This window comes from Colletes latitarsis, chromosome 7 (genome assembly GCF_051014445.1).
Source record: "Colletes latitarsis isolate SP2378_abdomen chromosome 7, iyColLati1, whole genome shotgun sequence".
NCBI classification, from domain to species: domain Eukaryota; kingdom Metazoa; phylum Arthropoda; class Insecta; order Hymenoptera; family Colletidae; genus Colletes; species Colletes latitarsis.
The window spans coordinates 13124748-13140843 of NC_135140.1; the positions used below are offsets into that span (position 1 = coordinate 13124748).

General features: G+C 42.6%; 1 protein-coding gene across 2 annotated transcripts in view; it reads left to right on the plus strand.

Annotated features, from left to right (window-relative positions):
* The first annotated feature begins 242 nt into the window (after positions 1 to 242).
* The window catches only part of Lar (tyrosine-protein phosphatase Lar), a 509997-nt gene continuing 494143 nt past the window's right edge, over positions 243 to 16096 (plus strand). For both annotated transcript variants that reach the window (XM_076769144.1, XM_076769145.1), the window contains exon 1: positions 243 to 812. The gene's annotated coding sequence lies outside the window, so the exon portion shown is untranslated. The remainder of the gene's footprint in view (positions 813 to 16096) is intronic.

Sequence of the window (16096 nt, forward strand, 5' to 3'; positions counted from 1 at the left end):
GTTAGAGGAAGGAAAAGACCTCGAAGGGCCCTTTGGCGTGCCAACGACTCCTTCGATGGGATTTTGATTCCGCGAGAATTTTCTTGACCAGCCGTTTATAGGTAGGACACGGTGCGACCGCGTATATAGGAGCACTCGCACAGACGCGGATAAGCGAGGAAACGAGGAAAGCCAGAGCATGCGCTCGGGTAGCGCCAATGTACGAGATTCGGTTCTCGCATTAGTCGAACCCCGGCAACGGCAGGGGTAGAACGCGCTCGAGCTACCCTTCGATCCAGCAACGTGCTCGCTGTTACGTGCCACAAAGCGTCACCGATCCCTTGTGCCGATCGACCGATAGAAAACCCAGCAGCGAACTCGCGAAACGATCCGCCTTTACGCTCACGGACAATCGAATCGTTTCACGCCCAGTGATCGCGTCCTTTTCGTCGTAAAAAACCTTTGAAAATTCGTCGACATGATACTCACGTTCGAACGACTTCGGGATACCCACGACTGTCAACGGTGCCTCTCGTGATCTGTTTACGATCGCCACCAAACTCGTTTCATTTGCCAGCGAGAGCTACGAGGAGGGTCTAGTCGCGTTTTTACAGCGATAATTGTGGTGTCGACGGCAGTACCGGTGGTGGTTGTGTCGGTAGTGGTCGTGGTGGTGGTGCTGGTGCGGGGGTGGTGGTGGTAGTGTTAGTGCTACTGGCAGAAGCAGCACGTGAACGCTCGGCGGACACGATAAAAAGATGCGGTGAATCGTCTTTGCTGCCGTCACGTCGAATACGCATCGGAGGCTTTCTCGTTGCGACTACTCCAAATAGGTGAGTCAGGGAACTATGTTTATCTATTGACGTATTCGAGGAATGCTGTAGTACACATCGAAGGAGCAGCTTCAATCTCGCGTCTAAGCTTCTGACCCAGTTACCCCTCGAGCTGTCCATCGCTTCGCAAAAACGGCTCTTTGTGCTGGCTGTCCGAGAACAACGTCCGATCTTTCCGCTCCGAGAACGGTTAAAGTTTATCGGATGGCTGCGATTAATTTGAAACGTCCGAGAGAAATCGAAGTTCAGGCGGTAACGCTTCGGACTCGGGGGTTTGTAAATTCTTAAGAAGCGTTTCCCGTTGTTTCGAACGATCGCGGGGGAAAAGGATTTTTTAGTGAATCACCGTCGAGGCGTTTTAATTTCTTTCCGGGCGTATTTAAAGCAGGACGATTAATTTTCGAACCGACGAGTTTTCGTGCCGGAAAATTTCCAATCGGACGAAGATTACGTGGCCTCGAACGCTGGTAACGTACGCGTTCGCTGGAGAGATTTCAGGCTGGCGATTAACCGGAATCAAACGATGGATATTGGTTGTTTGTACGATCCGGTCGGCAGTTTCCACTTTCGAATGAGCTTAATGAAATCGTAGCTCTTCGATGCATTTGCACGACACGGTATCCGTTCGACGTAAAAGTCAGTCGTCCGACCGTTTAAATCGAATCAGAAATTTCCAGACCCGGATTTTTCTCGTCGACGATAATTCCTTTGCGTTGCTCGTTCCCGTTTTATTATTATTGCTACGATGTATATAACGCCCGTTAATTTGGAATATGTGTATTTATGAATGCTCGATCGAACGCTGTTAACGATGATTGATAAAACGTAGGAAAATTGGTGGTTAAAATGTTTGGTTTGTTTTTATAAATAGGAATCGTCGAAAGGAAGTATAGGTTGTACCATAAATTATTAGAATTGTGACGCATATTTGTCGTAGGTTTAAAGTTAAACAAAGATATTCTGCTAATTGATTTCAGCATTTTTGGGGTGAATTTCGCGATGTATAATTTCGAGATATAACTCGCCCTAGTTGTGTGACACAGTCTGTATATTTCTGAAGATAATAATAGCTTTGTGGTAGGTCGAAGTCAAATAGGTTTGGGATAGGTTTAGTACCCTCGTACATCGTATGTCAAGGTCAAGGTTATGGACGAATTGTTAAAAATAATTACCATATGCGAAGAAATCATTATTATCATTAATAATAATATAATTTAGTCCAACAACTCTAGTATAACTGTTTCACCTAGTTGTCAATTTTCAATTGTATACGCATTATTTTCTCATCGTATCGATGTTATATTAATAGTAGAGGAAGTGCAGCATATTTGGAATACCAGTTTGTTTCACATAAATAAACAATTACGGCAGGTGGTGGGTACAAATAATACGTCATAAAATTACAGCGAATCACTGATCTAGACCCATTAATCATAAATAAATAATTGTAGATCGTAAGTAATGTTATGGCAAGAGTTTTATTATTTCTCTTTTCGAGCAACCGCTGTAGATGAAAATGGAATTTTTGTATTATTAATGCAAACTCGAGGAGAAAGATCTTAAGACCCAAAGTACATCCACTATGTTTGCTAAAACCATCGTTTTACGTTGTATAAATATATAATTTAACTGGAAATCGGTTGCACGACGACCTCGGAACGCTTGGAATATGCGTCGTCCACGTAACATTCCGTAACGTGTCATCGACAGTGCCACGATCGATCATCCAGAGATGCGTAGAATAGATGCAGCGTCCGATCGATCCTCCGCGTTGAATCGTTGGCACGATTGGTACGAAAATTTTCGATGTTAATTATTATTATTACTCATTTACTATCGGAAGAAACCCTTACACAAGAGAAAATGTTATCGTTTATAAAAATCAGTCGAATAATTATTGTAGAACACGCTGCAATAGTTTTAGACTTCTTCATCTCGCATCGAAGAAGTTTTAAAACAATTCCTCGATAAAACGTTTCACTTAGAACACGGTGGCGCGCTTTAACGAGGTAAAAGCGCGAATCTTCGCTACTTCCTGTAGTAGTGAAGTTGTTAATACGTCGACAAATAATTTGCAAAGATTACCTTCTCAGTCTATCGTCAAGAGATAATTATTTATTTCATAATAATTGACATTGCGAAGAAGTTCCTTGACGGCGGGGAAAGAAGTAGGTTGAAAAGAACGATATCTAATTACGAACGAAACGCTGCGATTTTTTCCTCCTACGAGTACACGTTGCTAGGCGATAATTTCGTTCGCTGGTTCCGGTTTATTTATCCGTGGGATTACCTGTGGCGTTCCCGAAAGATCCGGGAGCATTCCGTAGAGTTTTTCAAGCCTTCCGTTTTTGCCGGTCGGTCGAGCGCGCGACCACCGATCGAAAAGTTGTCCCACGGGCGCACGGCAATGTTCGAGGCGATATTTCATCGGGGGCCTCGGTTGTTTCGAAACGATTATCCGGCTGGAATTCTCTGCGAGCCAACGAGACCAAGTTTCGGCCGCGGCATAACGTATTAGCGCGCCCGATATCTATGACCTTCGACGGCATTAATCTCAACCACGATAACCTACACGGTGATTACGGGCCGGCAACATATTCGACGGCGCGCGGAATTACGCGAAACGATCGATTCGTCGAGCCGCCGCCGCCGGTTCTAGTTCGATCTTCCTTTTATTCGGTATCGTCGGACGGAGGAGAGAAACCCGGTGAAACGAAATTTCATCGACAGCGGCAGCAGGAGACTGACGACATCAATCTCATCGACGGGGAAGCCGAGGGTGATTATGGTCGGTGGATCGACTCAATTCGCCGTCCCTCGGGCGTGGTGGACCACGTTGATCCACGTTGCACCACGACGGACCATGGAGGGTAACTGCTGGAAACGTTTTACGTCGCCGGAGGGAGAGACCGAGGGAACACCGAGTTACACGTACGTGTGTGCGTGGAACCGGGCTGCCGGTGGTTGGTAGTAGGCGATAGCAAACAGTTTCAGGAATGCGTGGCGTGTGTTTCGAGCGCGCTGATATGATTTAGGAATCGCTTCCTACGGCCCCGACTACTATCCACCCGGGTTGCTCGGTGCTCTTGCCCCGTGGCACACGACCGTTGTGGGATTTGCGTGCAACGCCGCTAAATGTTTCGCTTCTCCGACGCCACTGTCCAAGATTTACCGAGCTTACGTGACCTTTCGGCCGCGAAATTAGGCCGATTCATCATAGGTCGGCTGAATGCTTACGCAGAGACGTCGACGCCGACGCCGACAACCCCTGAACGCCCCCCCCCCCCCACCCACTGGCCTCCTCTATTCATCGTCCTGCGATCGACGATACACGCTTGGTGATGACTCGCATTCGGTCTGCCAGTTACACACCCTCAAGGTCTGTCCATCGATCGTTCAGTCCCCTCTATCGGTTACGCGATTCTCGATATTCGAACCCGAACACCGAGTTCAGTCACCGATGCCACTGACGGAGCAGTTTCAATTATTATTCATTGTTGCCAAGAACGGACTCGAACCTTCTATCAGTTTTGGAGAAAATTATTTTACTTCAATTTGGTAACCTTTGAATTCTGAAAAATGTGACTGTCAGCAACGATGCACGTATTTGAACTAGTTAGACAACCTGCAAAAGACATATTGACTATACGATACCACAATTAATGTTACAGAACACGAAACAAGCAGAAATATCCAATAATAGTCAGACATGTTTACCAGGTTCCATTTAACCGCGTACTCCGCGAATTTTTGATTCACTTTTTCATGTAAAATGTTCCCATTCTCGTTGGAACCGCCAATCGTCGAACAATCTGTATATTATTATAATTTTCGAAACAGGCACTGTGAACGAAGGCATCCCTCATTTTTAAAGTATTTAAAAGAAATGATAATTAGTATCCGAACAAAACTGATCCCCCCCCGAAATTCAACAATGTATTCCAATTAATTATACATTTATTTACATTGACGGATTCAGCCTCAATTATAATGTACGTTGTTAACCGTAATTAGACCGTCACGTTCCGTTGAATAAGCACCGTTATACGAGTTTCTATCTATGCGAAATACATTGTAACTGTCAAGACAATGATAAGTAAATTATAAATATGCAAAGACCAGGCGTTGACCCATTTTTCGTAACCGGCTCGCGCTAATTACGTAAAATAAACGCGACTCGACTCCGTATAATTGTGCGCGCGGTCGGGACCGTGAGGCTCGGACGAACCGCCATAGCTTCCGCGTTTTCTGCTCCCTGTGAAACTTTTTACTCGACCGGAAGGGATGTTAACGGCTAATGCAGTATGCACCGTTGTCGTCTGTTTTCTTGCAATGGATTCGGCCGTCGTCGAACTTCCCGACGAACTCGATTCGCAACTGCGGAATGTCTTTCGATCGTGGCGACGCATTAATAAATTATTATTTTTGTCTTGGCGTGGAACCGGCGGCTAACTAATACTTTTATTCCGATGTACGGTCACGAGAAGAAAATTAAGAACGATGATTAAAAAATTGCGTTCGAGATTTTTTTTCATTTATTTTATACTACATTTGTGTCGTTCATTCGTACTGCATAGATTGTGTAGCATATAGTGAAATACCCAAACAAGATTAATACTAAATCAAACATAGTTTTTAAAATAGAATGTTGTATTATTTACTTCAGAATCTGATTCTACGTAAAAGAAGAACTTTTGAAGTTGGAAATGTCGAAGGAAATAAATTTAAATGAGATTCATGATACAATTCTCTAATTACGTATACTATGGTCAACCCCATTAATATCATTCTTAACTTAGAAGATCTTTCTCGACACCCAAGAGCACGTGTCCCTTCCGCTCCTACGTCGTCACGGTCCCCGCTTCCTTCACGTTATTTTGTCAAGTAGTTCGCCTCACAACCTAGCGTTTCGCCAACGTAATTTAACTTCGATTCCATCGATTGGATAGATCGATTAGTTCCGCCAGCGTGGATCGTACCGGGGATCGAAAGTAGCAAGCGCGGCGTAATAAGGATGGTATATTAACGCATCTGAAACGATGTCAGTGGGATCGTTCGATAACGTCGCGCGACGACAGTCGACCGTGGAACTCCACCCCTAGCTTTGCCGCGTTAATTTTGTTATCGATGTTCCACGGTTAAAACTTTTGTAATACTGACATAATCGCGGCGCGGCTTGTTACGCGGCCCTCCGACCTCGAATTTTATTCCTTTGTCGCGCGTCGGTCGATAGTTGTCGACGGATAACCGGTCGGAAATTTTCCAAACGCGATTTGCCCGACGATGGACCGTCGCGAATAAACAGATTTTCGCTCAACCGAGCGTTAATGTCATCGGATATCGACGAGCGCCGGCGTTACAATTTCGACACCGACGCTCGACTAAATAATGTTGGTTCGTTAATTCGGACGCTGCAACGTCGAATAGAGCTTCCTGCCCAGTCGAGACAATCTTCCTGGAGGGAGGAGGGGTGGTTGAAAACAGCCAATCGTTGGTTCTGGATGGAACGGAATCGTTTCGGGCGCCAAGAGAGAGAGAGCTTTGCTTTCGTTTTCTTTACGGCAGGTGCTCCGACACCGTGAAATCTCCTTTGCCGTGCATTTCCAGTTCTTGCCTTTTGCTCTTTCCTCGTAGATCGGAGGCCAACTCGGTTCCCTACTCGTGTCTCTTCTCTTTGCTCCACGATCTTTCCCGCTTTAATGCTCGGTGAATTTTATTAACGCGAAGCTGACCGGCCGAGCGCGAGTTCCTCGGTTTCCCCTTTCCTCAGATTTTATTCGACAAATTTCTGTCGAATTCGAAACGAACTATTCCCAGCCACTCGTCCTACAGAATCATTGGCAAACCATTTTCAAATGAATTAATAAGCAATTAAACATACGTTGCTTAAGTTATGTAACTGCTGTGGAATATCGACTGTTTCTATGTATTATTTTTCACTGTTTTCAAACCTAAGAGAATTTCAAATGAATTAAAACGGGATTCTAGTATGTGTAATTACTACTCTAACATGTGCAACTAATAATTGGACCGCTCACTGTATGTGAAAAACTTGTACAGTAATTAAACCCGATAAAACTCGAGATGTAGCCGGTGTTAATAGAACCATTAATAATCTCGAGCAGAAAAATTAAATCGTCGAGAACAAAGCGATAATGAATAGTCAGTAGGTTAATACGATTCAGAATAGGAATGTAGTTATGATCGATTCGACCCGTATAGTAACCCAGCTTCTGCAAACCCAAAGAAGGGGTAAATTTTATTCGAGTATTACGTGACGATCGTAGATGTTCAAATTTATATAGCACATACACAATTGAATATATTTTATTAATACAATTTCATTTGCAACTATTTTCCTTAATATCGTGATTTTTTAATTGCGACTTATTTTAACATTTTCAAGTAAAACGAACTTTCAACGAGTGACGTACCTTTGTGGTCATTTGAAGTTCACCAAAAATATTCAATTGCGATAGACGATACTTTCAAACACGAATATCATAAAGTACAAAATCAATCGTTTAATCGACACCTTGATCACTTTTCAATACTATAGTTATCATTATTCTAACCTCCTTAATTTGTTCACAATTTTCTGATCTCTCAGTCGCTGTTTGCACGTTTGACAAACGTTGAAGTTCCATTTCCCTCGCGCAGACTTACGAATAACGACGACACTCGACCGAAGAAAGGTACGAAGAGGTTAAGCAGCTCCGCTCTGCCGTAGAAAAAGAAACAGCAGAGTCCCAGGATACGATCCTCGAGAATTTCGTCGGTTCTTGGCCCAGTTATTCGATGGAAAGTAATCAACGATGCTTTGCTACCTCCCGTCGGGTGTGTATCGGTCATCCAAAATCGTTAGAGCCACTCCGACCTGCTTACGGTCCACGGTTTTATTTTCGTCACGTTTGTTGCCATCGACAACTTTCGTCGAGCGTGGGTTCGTCGATGTTTCGCCGACGCGGCGTGGATTGGCTCGGAATCGAATCGAGCGTATCGCGAAAACAACCCTGAACACCTTCGATCGGTTTGTAGACGTCGCCGTTAGTTGGAACGAGGGTGCTTGGTGCACCGTGAACTCGACACATGGGGCGCGCGATCCAATGGCCATTAATATGTATACCCGTCGCGAGATTTACTAACGATAAGCGTCGCGACAAACGATCGTTGAATGATTGGACAAAGACGCCAGTTTAAACATCGGTCAACCTACTCGTACAGTCGATACTTCGCAATAGTAACAAGATTTTTAATAATTTTTTTCTTAGAAGTTTGTCACGTATCGATACATGTTTTTAAAGCACTGGCAACTGTTCTGTCTCTCTGTTTATTTTAAAAATCTTCTTCTTCTTCTTCTGGTTTTCTTTTTTGTCGCGTAGACGAGTCGCTCACGAACTTCAAAGTGTCCCTTATATGGGCCTTTTTTTGCTCATATTGGGCAATGGTGGTTTGAATTCCATGTTGAGGTTGCATTTTAAGAATCATTACTGTACGTATAACGAATTTGCGCGCCAACGCGTACAGACGCGAGCATTTCGTGTTCGATCTTTGTGGAACGACCGCGACGGAAAGGAAAAAGGAAGAAGAATTTCCTCGGGAAAAGGACCTTTGCGACTAAAGCATCGAATCGTTGGATCGTCTCACGGATCGCGGCGCATTTTCAGACGTAAAATTGCGTCACGGTTAAAAGAGCGATGCCGCGAACGCGTTATCTCGAGACCTCTCTCCGCGAGCTGGCGTTCCTTTTTCCTTCCTCCTCGACCTTTTCCGTGAACCTCCTTGCGATTAATTAGGAAAACGCCACGAGCCGTACGGATGGTCGAGGTGTCTGAAAAGAGACGAGAAGTAGCGAAGCATAGACGGATACAGCTTTTGACCGAGCTGCCGCTGACGTTTAATTTCGACGCTTCCGCCATTGAGAGCTGCCGTGGAATCGACCTCGATGCACGCCGGAGTTTCTGGAAGACGATATTTACGCCGCCGGAAGTAAATGTTTAAACAGTCTCTTCGAACTTGGTCGAATCCCTCGTGTCCCGCATCGTGTCTCGGTAATTTCGACTGTCGCCCGATACCTTTCGTCACCCTGCTACCGATATACGAAAATATTCGGACGCCAATAAAATGTATTCATATTTCAAACGCGTTTTTCTAAACCTGGTAACGACATCCAAAATAAATAAATTTTTATTTTACGAATATTATATTAAAATAAGATAGAAATGGCGGTCGTTTTGATGCTTTAGAAAAGAATAGCTGCAACTGTTCAACTCTTAGAGCTCAACTTAAAATAATTCCAGTATGCAGGGTGTTCGGCCACCCCTGGGAAAAATTTTAATGGGGGATTCTAAAGGCCAAAATAAGACGAAAATCAAGAATACCATATTGTTGATAGAGGCTTTGTTAAAAAGTTATTAACGTTTAAAGTTCCGACCGTACTGAATTTTTTTTCTCGAAACTGAGTAGGATTTCGGGGGTATGTGTATTCACCAAAAATGGTTCTATTTAACCCCAGAATCTAGAAATAATTTTTTCAGAACGATTTGGAATTTTTTTTTTCCGTCGAAAAATTTAGGCACCTAACCCCTGTCGATTTTTCTTACAAATTCCTTTTTCATTTTTAATAATTTTGTTTGACGTCCTATAGAAAAGTTGTCTAATACTTTTTTGTAGGTACCCGTGAGCCCTACTTCAGAAAAAAGTTACATTGAAATATATTCACTATTGTAGGAGTTACGGCTGTTTGAAAATTCGACCATTTTTATGGGGTTTTTCTCATTTTGCGGAGTCAAGGATCAACGTTTCGAATACTTTTGCAATTTGTACATATTCTCCATCAAAATACGCGTAGTTTGCTTTTTTAAACATTAAAATCGTCCAATCCGTTCAGAAGTTATGACGTTTTAAAGATTCGCATGAAATTTCAGTGAAACATATCGGCGCTATGGTCAGACATGAAATTTTCGGTAATGAATTTTTTTCTCGAAACTGAGTAGGATTTCGGGGGTATGTCTATTGACCAAAAATGCTTGCAATTGACCCCTGCAACTGAAAATAATTTTTCCAAGACGATTCGAAAGTCTTTTTTTTCACCCAAAATTTTCAGCACTTATTCGAATTTTTTTCTCGAAAGTGGGTAGGATTTCGGAAGTATGTGTATTCACCAAAGATGATTGTAATTGACTCCCGCAATCGAAACTAATTTTTCCGGAACGATTTGAAATTTTTGAATTTAATTGCTAATAACTTTTTAACGAAGCCTCCATCAACAAATTGATATCCTCAATTTTCGTCTTATTTTGGCCTCTAGAATCCCCCATTAAAATTCTTCCCAGGGGTGGCCGAACACTCTGTTTATGTCTCATGCATCGAGAAAGGAAAGAGTAGTATACCGTATATAGCGAAACGAAGCGTGGAAATTATTCAGCTTTATTTTTAATTACTCGAACGCGAGCGTTCGAATACGCGAACGTTTGCGCGGTAATCTGCCCGCGCCACGATTTCTACCATATTTTATAAATTCAGAGTATTAAAATCCACGCGATTAACGTGGAATACGCGTGTATAACTTCTTCGTAATAAGTTCTTCGTTTGTGTCTATTTGGCGGTACACGAATATCGTCGTTCGATAAACGCTGGTGTTGGTAAACATGGGAAACCTACAAACTGGTTCTCCGTTAGGAACTCCTACGACTATCGTTAGTGTCCACGTATGAATATGTAATAGGTGGAAACATGGCGCGCAGAGGCGCGGGAGTCCGTGGCTGCCTTTGTGCACGATTCTCGGCTGAATTGTCCCGCGAGTACGCAGGCCGAGACAAACGTTTTACGCGGACTCGCCTCTAATGCGAGGAAAAACCGGACGCCGCGAAAATGCGCCGGAGACAGCCCCTTTGGAAACCGTGGGGAGGGTGGGGGCGGTGGGTTGTTAGGGGAGGGGAATAGCGACCCCACGTACCCGAGGCGTTAATCGATCAGTGTTAAGCGCCGCAAGATAATTGGACTGGAAGCGGTGTCGATGGTGCCACGAAGGCCTAGCCGCAACGACAATTGGCGGATCGTTGACACTTGCGAGGGAAGTTACCCAGATGTTCAATTAATTTACGGAAAAGTAACCGTTTGAATTTGTGCCACTCTGTCTTCCAATAATGGGAAACGCGCGTTGTTTGCTTTGGAAAATTTGTTGCCTGCCAAAAACGCAGCTTTAAGAGGGTATTTTGCTGTCTAGCATCACATAAACATTTTCTTGGAAGGATGTTATTTGAAGGCACGTAGCTCTCATAATGATCATCCCTCTTCCGTGAACAAATTATCTTGTACTCGTGAAACATTACCAAATATGTGTACGAAAAGTTAGAACCATACAGCCTACTGATTCGAAGAAAAAAATTCCCAAAGATTTGTCGAAATGAGGCGTTCGAAAGTTCTCGAAGTATTCTGAATTTTGTTACAAAAGGTATTAATTCGTGGTCTTTCTTTTTGCAATCAAATCGAAACATCCAGATTTCACGTAGAGAGGTTCAGGCGAGACTTTGTTCTCAGAAGTGGTTGAACTGAAATTGGCCGTTTAAATGGGTTTTAATTACACAGCTGCTGACCGATCGAATCGATAGTTGCTTCAGCTGAAGTAACATAAACAGAGAGTGATTGCATTGAGTGTATCTCTAACGTAGATTCACGCAAGAATTTTGTTGTATATCACATATGGGTGACATGAGTTTTCACTGATTGTGAGCAGCTAAAAAAATTAATTCTCAAGATTAGATAAGTTCTATAACAAATTGTGAATACTCTAGTTTCCAATTGTCTAAAAGCAATGTTCTGTTTCCATGGACAATTTGAGAGGCTTGATCTCGTAATCAATGTGCTAAGAGAAAAACAATTCATCGATATAAGATCAATCGAGATTTAATATAAGAACAGAACAATGTATTTACTAAATCCTTCTGGAAGGACATCATGCATAACTGGGTTAAGATATTCCCAAGTAGTTTGATTATAATGGACCGGAACTCCAACATGCATACACCGCATTCCCATGCGTATTGTCAGTTGCACGTCTTGTATTAGTGCTTGTTCCCTCCCGCAGAATTTGTGGAGTCGATTATACGGCAACTAAGAAAACTCAGTTACAAACAGACCCATTAACAACATATAAAGCAGGATAATCCTACGCCCAATAATTCACTAAAATTCTCCTTTGCACTACACTAGCGAGAAACGTATTACATACCATAGCTCGATTCACGTTTCATTAATATAATAAAACTTTAATTATAGGTATTTTTTTATTTTTAGAAACCACGTCAAGAAATTGCATTTGGTATTGCTAGTTGTTCACATTAATAGAGACTCTCGGAGTGCGAAGGGTTAATGGTCAACGAACAAATAATTCGCGTCCTGAGCTTCGTAAATGTAGCAAATAAATTCTTCAAAGTTCCGTAAACAACGGGAAGAGTACAATAACTTGGAACTCGTAACAAAAATCAGCGGATAACTGGAACCGATCCAATATTAATAGTTTGCTCAACGACCATCGATCACGTTGCGTAAGCACTTCTCCTCGGGGGTGTATCGCGAGGAGCCGAAAAAATTCGCCAGCCAGCCGCTCGGAGCGAATTTCTTTTGTCTGGAGTCCTCTGTGCGAGGACCACGCCGCGGATTAATAACCCGTCCCTCTTCGTTCGTCACGTTCAGTATTTCGCGTATAGGGCCAGCGGTAATCTGCTCGAGGTGCCGGACGGGACAAAGAGCAACGCCGGGAACGGAGTCGAGCGAATAAAGAGGTGTCGCGAGAGCGGAGTACGGGGGTGTGTATGCGTCGGATCGACCGTGACGCGCGAGGCTCGAGCGAAAGGGAGGAAAGACGATCGCGAGAAGAGCGACGCGAACCGTTCGGATAAATATATGGGGTGGTTAGATAGACGCGGATAGGCAAAGGTACGGGGAACCGGAAAGAAAGGGAGCCGCGAGAAGTGGGAGATGGGAAACGAAAGAGAAGGACCGAGAGAGACACTCGACCCTCCTTTCGCGTCCCTTCGCGTACCACGCGGCAGGCAGGCCGGCATTGTTTGAGTTATCACAATGGCGGAACAAAACCTCAACCGGAGGATCGAACTCCACTCGAAAGCCCGACGACTCCCCGCCGTCGATCTTTTCCCACGGCGAGCCACCCCCGCTTAACAAACTCGCTCTTCGTACGGTTCCCGAACAACGAAACTACCCCCTTGGTTCGGCGGCGGCCGGGCGCTCGTATTCGCGACAGAAGCTATCGCTTTTCGAACGACAACCACCCGGCAAGAACAAAGGGGAAAGGTTGACGGCGCAAGATGAGTTCATTGTGCCGGGGACGTGCCCCTAACCCGCCCCGATGCGTCCACGGTTTTTCAAAAACTCGCCGGCCGTGACGCGTCTTTTCTACTTTCCGACCGACGACGCGGCCCAATTACGGCTCCCGTCCTTTTCGAACGCAGTCGTCCTTGACCCAAACGCGTCCTATATTCCGGGGACGTTTCGTCGTTTCCCCGGACGCGGCCTCGGGCACCGAACGCGAACAGAACCATCCCTCCTCACGGGACAAGCATCCAGGAATTAGTTGCCATCTCGTGGATAAGCGGCTAAGCGATTCCAGCATCTTATCCGAACCGTTTCGAGAACTTCTCGGAAGTTCCTACTCCGGAGAAAAGTTCCAGGCGGCACGACAACGAGGGGAGCTCGAGATGCACGCGACGTAAGCTCCACTCGGACCAGAGACGGCGAAACACAAAGATATTGCTGTAGTTTTCTCGTATACCGTAAAATTATCTCGGTTTTGTATAAATTCTAATGCGATTGCTACGAGGAGCTCAAACGTGGCGCTTGATGTAGCGAGAAACGTGATCGCGAGGCGCGTATGCGCGATCTAACGATCTGTATTTGCACCGCGCATGTTGAATGTGTCGAAGTTGAGCACGTGTATTTATATTAGAAATTATTCTTCAAGTGCAATACAAATATTAGAATAGTTTCATTAATTATTAGTGTGGTGGCTTAAAAAAGAGTAGAGAGAAACGGTTCGTCTTCAGCCTGCTAGTGACAAACATTTACATTTACATTTACTATTTTATTAGTGGAACATTTACTGACAAAAGTTAAAGTCAATTGCAAAAATTTTAATCCAGACACCTTTCGTCGAATCGTGAAATGAAATATACATTTTCCACGTAGAATGTTCTTTAATTTCGAACGTTTCTCTTATATTTCTTAATGAAGTTATTTAGAGAAAATTGTAATTTTGTACTTCACATATTTTACAAAAAATTGAGTGAATGGATTAACGAGGAAAATTTTGATACATTTATTTTTGACGCATTTAAGGATTTATTTATGGAGAGTTCACTAATTTTTACTCCATTGTTTGATTAGATTTCGTTGAGAATATACTTCCATTATTTGATTTCCTACATAAAGTAATGTACGAGGTAATAATATCCAAGATTTGCATCGTACAAGATAATAGTATGCCGTATTTAGATCACGACTATATTCCAATACTAAACGTGCTTAACATGACAATATTGGCGAATCGCAGACAATGGCGTAGCCAGAAATTTTAAAGGTCGCGTACTGAAATTCATAGAAAGTCATTTTAGATGATATTAATTATTTTTAAAAAGTTTTTTAAAACGAAATAAGGAAAGTAACCAACCGAGAATTCAATAATTTATTAAATACGATAGTAGTCGCTTACAGACATTGGACTATATATTATAATATTATATTACTATATATTATAGTAGCCCGAATTTGTAATCCTCCCATAACTTCTCCCATAACTCGTGTCTGGTTCTCGATGGAAGGTCGGTACTATTCGAGGTGGTTAGAATTCATGAATAGTCCTGACTATGAAGAAACTTCAGAACCATATGCTTCTGATGTCGACCATTGAATTCATGAGAGTGATTATGATGACGTTGAAAGTGAACACACTCGCCACGACAGCTAATCGAAAATTGATTTTCACGATGGCAGGATGGAAGACACCGAAGCTATTTAGTTTAATTATTATCACCGTAAAAGTGAATTATAAATGAGTCAGAAACTCGCCTTTATCTTCCGGGAAATTATTGCTTCCCAAATTGATGCTTCCATTTGTATAATAAACGAAGGTATAATTAATATCATTTTGCAACATCCTACGAAAGTATTACACGGAGAAGTTCCACTCTCGTTTCTTGAAATCTTAATATAGAAAGTTTCTTGTTCGTTTCTGGCGATTTATTAGCTCTTGGGAGATCATCGAAAGAACCGCATAAAAATTGAAGCAGTATTTTATAACAGAACGTGGAAAAAGAAGCGTATCTCCTATTTAAAATTTTAATGTCCATACATTTTGTATTACTTCTCTTAATTATTAACACAGGTTAATAATAGTAGCAGAAGGTCGACAATCTTTTTAAAACTTCAAATTACGAATTTCAGAAGAAGAATATTCAGAAAGAGGAGGCTCATCGAATCCGTCAGTCATAAATTCATTATCGCTAATATATTAAAGCAGTTTTGGTTTAACGAGAATACTAATGCATAAAAAAAATTATTAAACGACAATATATAATGGTTACGTAGGCAAATAAATTTACTTTTCAGAACTTTCGAACTCACCAGGCTGTAATGAATATCTTGTTGAAACGAAATAACAATACAGAAACAATGTAATGTTCGGAAACTAATACATTTTATCATGTTTTCTAAGTTAGGAACGTTTCTCAGGCAATCTACTAATGAGGTCCAATCCGTGCTAGCGCGTGCCGATCCGTAAAGTTTTAACAAAGCAAACTTCACTAAACAAATTACGATGTTTTCCCTTCGATATTATTTGTTTCCGAACATATGAAACTACTATTTACACTTAAAATAGACATTTAAAGATCAGGCGAGAAGCGAAAAGCAATTGAAATTCAACCAGTTCTAGAATGGATTTGATTTCTCATCAATTTCGAAAATATAATTTCGAGTAAAACGCGTTTATAAATCCGACGAATGGCTTTGTAGACGTACTTTCAAGGTTTCAAACTTAAAAAACATCAATTTTCTTTCTTTCAGTACTTTCGGTTGTTCGTATTTAAAACTTTATCGCTAAAAAACAGAGGAACGAAGACTAAAAACGTAACACGATCGAGCTTCGATATAGCGTCGATCTTTTACAGCGTGTCTGAAACATTTGTCGTTTATATTCAATGGTACGTGTGGATGCAAGGTGGCTGGCAACGCGCAGATATCTTGCACCTGCGCGTGTAAATAAATAA